The sequence below is a fragment of the Cupressus sempervirens genome, chromosome 4 (assembly GCF_028749045.1).
Source record: "Cupressus sempervirens isolate cs-2001-9-10 chromosome 4, ASM2874904v1, whole genome shotgun sequence".
Classification (NCBI taxonomy): domain Eukaryota; kingdom Viridiplantae; phylum Streptophyta; class Pinopsida; order Cupressales; family Cupressaceae; genus Cupressus; species Cupressus sempervirens.
The window spans coordinates 395,545,751-395,556,043 of NC_143121.1; positions in this window are offsets into that span (position 1 = coordinate 395,545,751).

Below are 10,293 nucleotides of genomic sequence, written 5' to 3' on the forward strand. Positions count from 1 at the left end.
CCCTAGAATGTCTTTGGATTATGTTTACATAGCATGTCTTTTTAAAATAAAAATGCATGGGAGAAATCTTTTTAAAACCCCTATTTATTCATAGGAACCTTTTAAAAAAAAAAGTTGTTTGCATTGTGTAACATTATCCTATGTTCCCAAAATAATTTTAACCTAAGATTTTATCCTAAATATTTTGTGGGTTTATGTTTTTTATCTGAAAAATCAATTGAATGAACCCTTGATATTTAGGAAGATCAAGGGTTGTCTCTTTGTTGCCATAAGAAATCACATGCTATTCACTCCTAGCGACATTGCAACCAAGCAATACTTTCCCACAGGACCAAGTAAATAAAAAGGAATGAAGTTTCAAGGAGAAAGGCCTGCATTGGTAGATCTTCCCAAGATCAACAGTGGTCACTTTGTTGTGAAGGGAAGTTGCAATATTTTTATCCTTGGCCACATAGCAATAGCCTGCCGCATGGATATGTGGTAAGACCAAATCTTGTGGAAAGTGTCACTAATTTCTATATCATCAACAAGTTGTTAGCTTGTCAGGATGTCAAACTATCAGATGCCATGATGGATTCACTTTGAAGGAAATGAAATGTTGGTCCACACTGTCAGATATTTTCAAGATCAGCGGTGGTCATTTTGTCACTAATGGGAGTTGCGAGAAATTTATCCTTGGCGACATAGTAACCTAAAGGAAATACTCTGGGGCCACATTATTTATAATGCAACTATCATATGATCTACCATCTGATACCAGGTTGATCAACGATGGTCACTTTGTTGCCAATGGGAGTTGCTCAATTTTTACCCTTGGAGACATAGTGAGAACATGACACATGTCTAGAGGTGTAAGTGGGTACTATTGGGACTAAAAATTGCGTGGTCAATTTTGAGAACCATTGAAAAAATCAAGCCCCATAAATGCCCTTTTGATGAGATTGTACCTGATTGTCAGTTTGAGGCCTAAGAGGTGTTTACTGCTTCTAACACCTTTCATTTAGTGCGTCTATGTGTTCTATGAAGTTAAACTGACATTTTGAACCATTCTGCGAAGTCCCATTTTGAGCTAGTGTCAAAATTTGCAATTTTGCCCGTGTCAAATAGCGATCAGAGGCCTAGTTTGCATTTGAATATGGTTTACCCAGAAATGTGTCATGACCTGCCACTTTGAGGATGTTTAGTGTCCATAATAAAGAACCTATGTTTCAGTTTTTAAGTCATTCTGAAGCTATTTGACTAGGTTTCAAACCCCTCAAAGTTGGTCATTTAATGTTTTGTACATTTCTGTAGTTGTTCATAATTCTGGGAAGCCCTATTCGACCAATCATATATTTGACCCAGTTGACCCAAATGAAAAGATTCTTTTTGCATTGTGTTCCAGGGGTCAGAAACTTCATATGTTCAAATTTTGTGGTCATGATGAATCCATTTGATCAATTTGCTAACATGATTAAAAATCCAGTTTGCATTATTTTGTTATGGCTAAGGTATTCAGATTGATCCATACCCCTGTTCGGCATGTTATAACTATGACCCTATGATTGGTAAGCCAAAGTTAATTGTACCATTGTGTTGTGTCCTAAAAATCCTTGAAGTATGCCAGTTCTTAAGTCATGAAAAATCCATCTCCATACTTTCATATGTCGATACATTTGCCAAAAAATTACTTTTAGACACATTTCTCAGTCAAAATTTCCAAGTGCCTATTTTCAAAAATTTGCCAAATGTGCCTTGTGATTCGTCATGAGCCCAAAATATGGAATTATATTTTCTTCATGGCAAAGAACTTATATCCTAGTTTTTAGAACCCCAAGTGATCAATAACTCAGTTTATAATGCCAAACCCAAGCCTAGTTTATGTTTTTTAACACTGTTTGCCTGCAGGGTAATTGAAGTATGGATGTTCGGCAATTAAAATCTCTTGACTAAGAATTTATCTTGGGCTAAAAATTTGTAGAGTGATAGAGTATGCAGGATTGAACACTCATGTCGATTTGTGTGGCTTGGTTACTTGATTGAATCAGTTTTTAAGGCCAGCTGGCAGGCCTCCAGACACAAATTCACAGTTTGCAGGCAAGAAGTGAAATGAGTTTTTAATGATAAAGTGGTGCTCAAAATTAATTCTAGATTTTCAAAATTGGAGAAGTAGTTGGCAAGTCACTCTAAAAGTAAAGCTTTCAAACCTTAAAAAGTGAAAATGTCTACCTACTCATTGAATAACAAAGGAGATTCATAGTAGTAGAATTTTCGATTTGAGCATAGGATGAAAGAAGGAAAATCAAAACAGCAAAACAAAAATTGCAAATGAAATAAGAGATGAGGAAAAATATGCTAAAGTGCAGCTCTATTAAACGACAGAGGAATCCATGATGAAAAGAATGAGGAGATGGTGTCTACAGAAAACATTATCAAATAAATAAAAGATCAAATCCATCCTCTATTTGATTCTTACATTAACATTATAAAATCTGAGAATTGATTTGGAGTCCACCCAATAAATTTATTTTGATTTATGTGGGTCCAATTAAAATATTTTAACAAGAAGTCAGTGGGGAGAAATAATGTGTGAATACTTTATATTAAAAAACATTGCAATAAACATACAAACAAACAAGCCATGGGAATATAAGATGTTGTTTCACTTGCAAACACTACTCAAAGATTATTGCAAATGCAGATTGGGCCACTTCTCCATTGTAGCAGGGGAATGATTTTTGACAGAATGGCAGGGGAGACCTCACGCAGTTTTATATAAAGAAGCTCACAGTCAAAACCATGCAGAATTTGTAGGAGAATCACTATTGACACCCACGTCTCAGCAAAAAGTAGGAAGCCACCATAAGAAGAGTTGTGGCAGTTAACACAAGCTATGTTTGAAAGAGCAAGGAATGCCTATGCTTGAAAGGCACGTCAGAACCATAATGAAAGTTGCCTGCATAAAGGAGAATCTAATGAAATGCCTCATGCCATTTCAAGCTACAGGTAAGAGAAAAGGCCATGCCAATGGCAATGTACAAGGAGTCAAAGACCAGAGCCACAGCAAATAAAAGCCATAGGAAAAGAAGTTAAAAGGTAGATGCCTTGCATAGATGAAACGCAGTAACAGAAGGCCAAACCACATTAGAGCGAGGAGGCTCAGCATGTAAAAAGACCATAACCAAAACTCGTAATAAAAAATGTGAGTCTCACACCAGAAAAACAAAGAAAATCTCCATGCGAAAGTAGAGTATAGCATGACCTAAGAATAGCCATAGTTCTTCATGCAATAAAGAGGAGTATCCATGGCAACCAAGTCAAGGGGAATGAACACATACAACTGCCAATGGAGGATGAGATCGAGCAGATGTGTGAAGTGTTCTGAGCGCAATATCCCACATTGGTTGGGAGATGAAAGTTTTAAACTCTAAATAAAAATCAACACCCCACTCAATATGAATTGAAGAAAGAGCTCTTTTAAGAGACAGGGGTTGTGTGCAAAGTGGGGCTTAGATGATTTCAAGAGGTCGACATAACAACATTAATTTTAAATGAAAAAAAAAAGCTGATGACATGGCGCTGAGATTGGAGGTTGAAGGAGATTTTGCCAAGTGTCCAAATTCGGTGATGCCTACATTCTCGCATTATCAAGTTGTGAGGAGGATAAAAAATGTGAGAAAGAAGGCAGGTTCAGGCAGGCGCACAGGATGCTACCACGTGGCAGATTCGATGCATTCTACATTTTTGCAAAACTAAGATGCTTGATGGTTAAATAATGAGAGAATGCATGAATACCACACGTGGCACTAGATCCCAGCCTGCGATGATTTGGCAGATGTGCAAAGGGTAGGCAAATCAAAATGCACCACATGGCATGGGTCAACAGAGGTTTGACCTAAGATTTGAAGGGTTCGATAAAAATTAAAGAATTTTAAATTTTCATTTTAAAATTGTTTTCAAAACTGTGGTGTCCAGAATTTCATTTAAATCAAAAGGGGGTTAACTCTAAAGTTTTAACTTTAGATAAATTTTAAATTTAAAAGTTGCAAACCTGAACTTTTATAGCTAGAGAAGTATTTTTCAAATCGATTTTTAAGGTGTTTCTGGAAAGCAAAATAGGTGATATTATATATCACCGAAATTAGGAGAAGATGAACTTTTTGATTTCGTAGTCAAATTTTGCAAAGAATGCCTTTGGTTCCTACTACACAGGGTTTTCTTCCAAGTTTCCAACTTGCAACTGATTTTCAAGTGAGGAAGTTCATAATTGGTTTTTGGCAAGCTAATGATTTGAATATGCATAAAAGATGGTAAAAATGTAGTTGGGGTTGAATTGCTTACATTAAAATCAATAAAAAACTCACAATTTCACCAGAGTTGCATAAGGTTTTAGATATTTTAGATGCAAAAGGATTTCATCATTAGGTAGAGATATTTCAAAGCAGTTGCAATGTAATGATGAAATAGAAAATCAAATCAGATGGGTAAAAAGATGAAAGAGGTTTTCAATTGCATAAGACTGAATTCCTAGTGGACAGATGTCAGTTTCAGTTTCAATTTGGGAATTCATCTCCTTTCTATATTATTCTTTCTTTCTTCCATTTGAAGGGTTCGAGTTTGGTGACTGAGAAACAAAAAGAGGTACTAGTTTTTGGGAGGTTCCAATTTTTTGTATCTAAGAGACCATTCATGGTTCCAATCTTGAGTTTTCTCAGATCTGTGATACCATTCTTCGACAAATTTCTCATGTAATGAACAACAAGAAATAAGAATACAGATAGTCTGATCTATTAAGTATCTTTGCATTTAAATTTCATGCATCTTATTGTAACTTGTTTCAAAGAAATGAATGATAAGGCAGTAGCAAGTCAATCTTCATTTTCATATCTTGTCTCCCATTCATGCTATTTGTGATCTTTTGTGTTTTGTAAACAAAGAATATGAAACTCAATTGCAACCTATTGGTTGTATATGTTGATTTATTTTTCTTATAACTCAAAGAGTTATGTAAATGCTTGATTCTTCATCATAGGATTATAGATTTCATGAAGGGATAAGTCGAGTATGAGGTTGAGAAGGATGCAGATGTCTAATTCACAAAGTGGATAGATAGATCAGGAAGTCCTGATGTATGGCATATGTTAGTGATTTTCAGGGATGTGTGTTAGGTTTTTGTGTGAATTGCCCAATAGATAAGGCACTGATCATTTATAGGATCACTTGTTATACTGCTACATATTTGAGGTTTTGCTGAGATCAACATCAATAATCAATGCTTTTCCCTTTCATGTTGAAGAGCTATAATAGAATTCCCTCACTCAGCTTATGAGGTTCCTAGATCTGCATTTAGCTACTATAGATTGATGTTATTTCATGAGTTATTAGGAGAAATAAGGGTTTTATATGCTTCATATTAGATTCAATGTATGCTTTGATAACTAGTACCATATAAAGAATCTACAGGTCTACTCGCCTAGGTTTTGCAGAGCCTAAAGAAGAAGAAGGGTCATGCCTTATAGTTGGGCTGGTGTCTGAATGGGAATGTTGAAAATGGGAGTTAGTTGCCCCTAGATGTGTTTTTTTCTCATCAAGGTAATTGGAAATGGGTAACGTTTACAATCACCAACAGGTCCAATGTAAATTGCCAACAATGAAAGAAAAGGCTCACATGGAAGGATTCAATTGGGTTAACTGCAAACTAGGAAGGTTGAAGCTAAGTCATTAAATTGTTTATTCCTAAATCTTTTAATTTTTCAAAAATCAACAATCTATTTTCAAATTTGAATTGCAATGCCACTCTATTTCTCCATGATCCATTGATGAGAATTAAAGCTCCTCATGCAAGATACAACAAGGAATATAGTGTAGTAATTCAAAGATTTTTCTTCATGCAACCATATTTTTGATTTTCTAGAGCTAGAATCTATTGAAGCGCATATTTTCCCACCTGGTTGAATTGTGAACAACTTTCCATATCAAGGATCCATTGTAGCATTTAGAGAAGAAACCAGAAAGCCAAGTAAGTATCCCAATCTGAATATAATCCAAAGAATTATGTTTTATCTACATTATTATTCTTGATATGCCTCTAAAAAAAGGTTTCTCTAGGAAAGTAGAGTATGCTATTCAGAATATCCATGATGGTTTTATGGAACAATTGAGTACATCTACAAATGAATTAGCCTACATAAAGAAAATAGAGCATATAAACCCTTGACTATAAATTGAAAATGGTTTTTTTCATAAGGAGAATTGGACTAGAGATTCCATTAAGAAATGGTTCTTAGAAAGGAAATTGTTTTCCCTTCATGGAAATGTATAGAATTTTGACTTAGGGAAGCTAGTAATTCTAGGGGTTTTCATCAATTTAGACCTTCTCATAGTTGCAGCTCAAAATTATGACCTAATAGCTAACATAGTGAGGAGCATAGATGGGGAATGTTTAATAAAAATTACTGTAGAAGAAATTCAAGAGGTTTTTTGTATGGAGCCAACCATAGACTATCACAAGGTTATTTATTTTCAAGGATTAGAGAAGGAGTATTTGTTTTGTAAAGATTAAATCAGACAAGGTGCATTAAGAGGACACTTGGCTACAATTGGTAATTTGACCTTTGTTATAGCATCAATTAAAGAATCTTTCAAGAAGTAGTTTTTCAATACTAGGGCTATAGATATTTACATGACATTTTGTAGGATTTTGGGTGAAGATGAACAATATTTTATGACAATAAAGTTCATGTATATGATGGCACAGATTTCTTCCTTTGGTGTGGATATTATTTTTTATTTTTCATCCTATCCAGTAGAAGAAATTCACATAGGCCTAAGTTGAATTGCAAAGGAAAAATTGAGAAAATCTTTGGCTACTAGTCTTTGTTGATGCATATGTTTTTATATAAGGGAGTTACTTTCTTTGCAAAAGAAATGGTGTTGAATAGAAAATTTAAGGGAGAAGCTCTATTAGTTCAATTGTGGAGTGCAAATATGACATGGGATGCAGAAGATACCAACTTTGTCAGATTCGATTGATACTTCACATCTAGATTGAGGAGCCTTTTATTAAGGGACAATCCTAGGATACCTAAGACACTGCTAGATTTCATCAGGCCTATGGATAGCCCTACTGGTTTGAAGGTTTTCCATAATTGGGAAAATGTCATACCATACCTTGTGTCAATAGTGTTTAAAGTATATGGATTTCAAGGAACCCCCAATGTGCTTCTCTACCGGGTACCTCTGAAGGTGGGAATAGCTAAAATGTTATGTAAAATAGGTGGACTAGAGGAAGCACAACTAATTGGTCAGTTCAGAGGTTCAATTTTCCCATCTTGTACAATGGCCCATCACTAAAGGTAGTTGTTTGTTTTTGTATAAGTTCTTAGACCCATATAAAATGGTTGTCTCTCATGATCATTTCTATGAGAGAGAAGGTTTTTTTGATATATTCAGACACAGGGCTAAGACTAGTGCCAAAAAATAGCAACCCTACTTCCCTAAACATATAATACGAAAAGAATTCTCTCAATAGGAATAAGAGATCAAAAAGAAGAAATGGAGAGTTTATTCTAGGGTTTTAGAAGTTATTAATTGTTATTATAACAATTATAAGCCTTTAAAGGATGCAAAGGCTGAGGTAGATAAGTTGAATAAGATAATGATTACTTTTTGTAAGATTATGAAAGTAATAAATGAAAAAAAGATATTTTTTATCAATTCTTATCCTGACAAGGCCTGAGAAATAATGATGTAATTATCTTTTATCCCTGTAGTAGGATCAGGGCAAATGATTATTCAAAGGAGGTCTACCTATAATATCATTAAGAATAAAGAGCCTACATTTGACAAAGGTAAAAAAATAATTGGGCCAACTAGTACTATAATGGAAGAGAGACTTGATGAACCAAAGCCCAAGAGGAAAAGGATAGAAGAAAAATAGGTATCCAAAATAGAAGAGTACTCATCTTCCCAATCCTCATTGCATATATGAGATGAACAAATCACTAGGAGCAAATGGAGAAATTGGGATCCCAAGGGGGATTTTTTATTACTACTTCAAAATTAGAAGAAGGAAACCCTCAAGAGCCTCCCATGCCAAGCCTTGAGTTAACTGTTGCTGATTATAGAGGAAGGGAGTTGGAACCTATTGTAGAACAAGCTAGTCACAAATTTCTCTCAGATGATAGCTTTGTTTGATCAAGAGCCTTTTATTAATTTAGGTGGAGAAAAAATATTGAATTATTTGAGGAAAGGTGCAATAAGAGAAATGTAGAGCATCCTAAAATGGAAGATGCATCTATACAAGACCAAATAAAAGATGAGATGATGCAAGAGTTAAAATCCTAACCGATAAAGAAAGAAAAAGAATGATAAAATAATCCGGTGTTTTACTTCTACTAAATTGGGACATTGTAGATGTCATGGTCTTTAATACTATTACCAAGCACTTAAATGTAGATTAGAGGTGTGCCAAATTTAGTGAGCATCATGCTGCATTACTGATTTGGTCTATGACAAGATGATCCAAAGTTGGTTCCTCTTAGCTTGATGACACTCTGATGGGAAACTTGATTGCAAAAGGGTAGAGGATACTCCAAATGCGGAGGATACATAGCTAAATGTTGGAACAACCAACCTCACCCTAGCCATAAGCTTGAGGGAGAAAAGAGAAAGATTAGTATTACAAGAAAAATATGAACAAGTTCTAGCAACTTATAATAAAGAAGTACAAAAGAGAATAGAGCTTGAGAATAAGGTGATGGGGCACAAAGGAAAATCTAACAGGCCTAGAATTACTTATACTCAATCACCAAATGAGTCATTTAAATCAACTCCTTTAATAGAAATACTAGACACACCACATAGACCTCAGTATTATAATGTAGAGGATTTTGAATCTAAGAAAAAAGAAAACTTTGGGCATTGCATGTGGAACTAGATATTCAATATGAGGATAAATTGAGGAAGGAAATTATGTATTTAGTAGATAAAATTAGTTGGCCTACATTTGATGAAAATTTGGAAAAAGTAATAAACATATGGAATGAGCTAAAAGGAAATGAGAATGCCTTGAAGCCAATTGTCAATAAATGGAATAACAAGGATAAAGATGTCACTCTTCTATGTTTTTTAGTCTTTAGTTTATCTTGTAATAAAATAGAAAAGCATTTTGACTTGACAAATGATCTTTCTGAGTTTTATTAAAAAAGAATTGCATTACAGAGGAGAATCATAAATTATCTTGCAAAAGATAAGAGTAAAAACTTTGAACTCTTCCCACATGGCCCACATAAAAAGGATAAATGAAAAGACAGAAAGGAATGGGCCAAGGAATTAGATGAAAGGTATTATGCCTTAGGATGAATAGGGTCATAAATAAAAAGGGACATGCATGGTGGGTAAATGCAACTGAAGAAGATGTTAAAGTGCACACATTTTATGATTCTTGGAGAGAAGAATTTATTGAAATAGATAACTTAGGAGAATACGCGTTGAAGAAAAAACATGTGATTTTGAGTTTCAGTTGGCCAGATAACACACCTTTTGACAAGTGGATGGCAGATTTTGTGCATGCAAAATAGTTAGAACTTTGTGAAATCGATGATGATGAAATAGAAGAAGATGAGTTACAATCAACTAATGCCTTGGTAAAAGTAGAAGAAGACAAGGGTAAACAACCAATTTTAGTCACAAGCATAAAGGCCCAAACTAATGAGTTCACAATAGGATAATCAAGTGTGAATGTCATTTTGTCTATACAAGATGACATCAATGGAGAACCTGAGTTCAATTCAGTTTTCAAGTATCAGAACAAAGTACATCACATTCAAGTCCAATGGCCACATGCTCTGAGGAATGATTATTATGAAAAGCCAATAAAAAAATCCTCAACAAAGAAGTGCAACAAAAGTTGTCCCACAAAAGAATATTCATGATGTAAACCATTCCATTGCACCATTTTTTGTCTTTTATCATAGTAACTTTTGTAAATATACTTTTGTCATATGGATAGCTTTATGTACTCTCTAAGCCTAAAGCTTGTTGCATCTTACACTATATAAGTGATATTCCAAGGCTAGAGCAAAGGGGGTCCAAACTATTGTCTAACTTTTAGTTTTGCTAATTTTATTTGGGAGAGTTTCCTTGAGTTGTTTTGAGTATTATTCAAATTACATAATTTTCAAAGAAAATTAATACAAAGAGGAATCACCATCACGTCTATTTTCTTTGAATCTTGTCTCCATTGTTATTGATTAGTTATTTTGAGGTTGTATGGGAAAGGTTGTTCAATTTAACACAACTAGGATAGGTTGT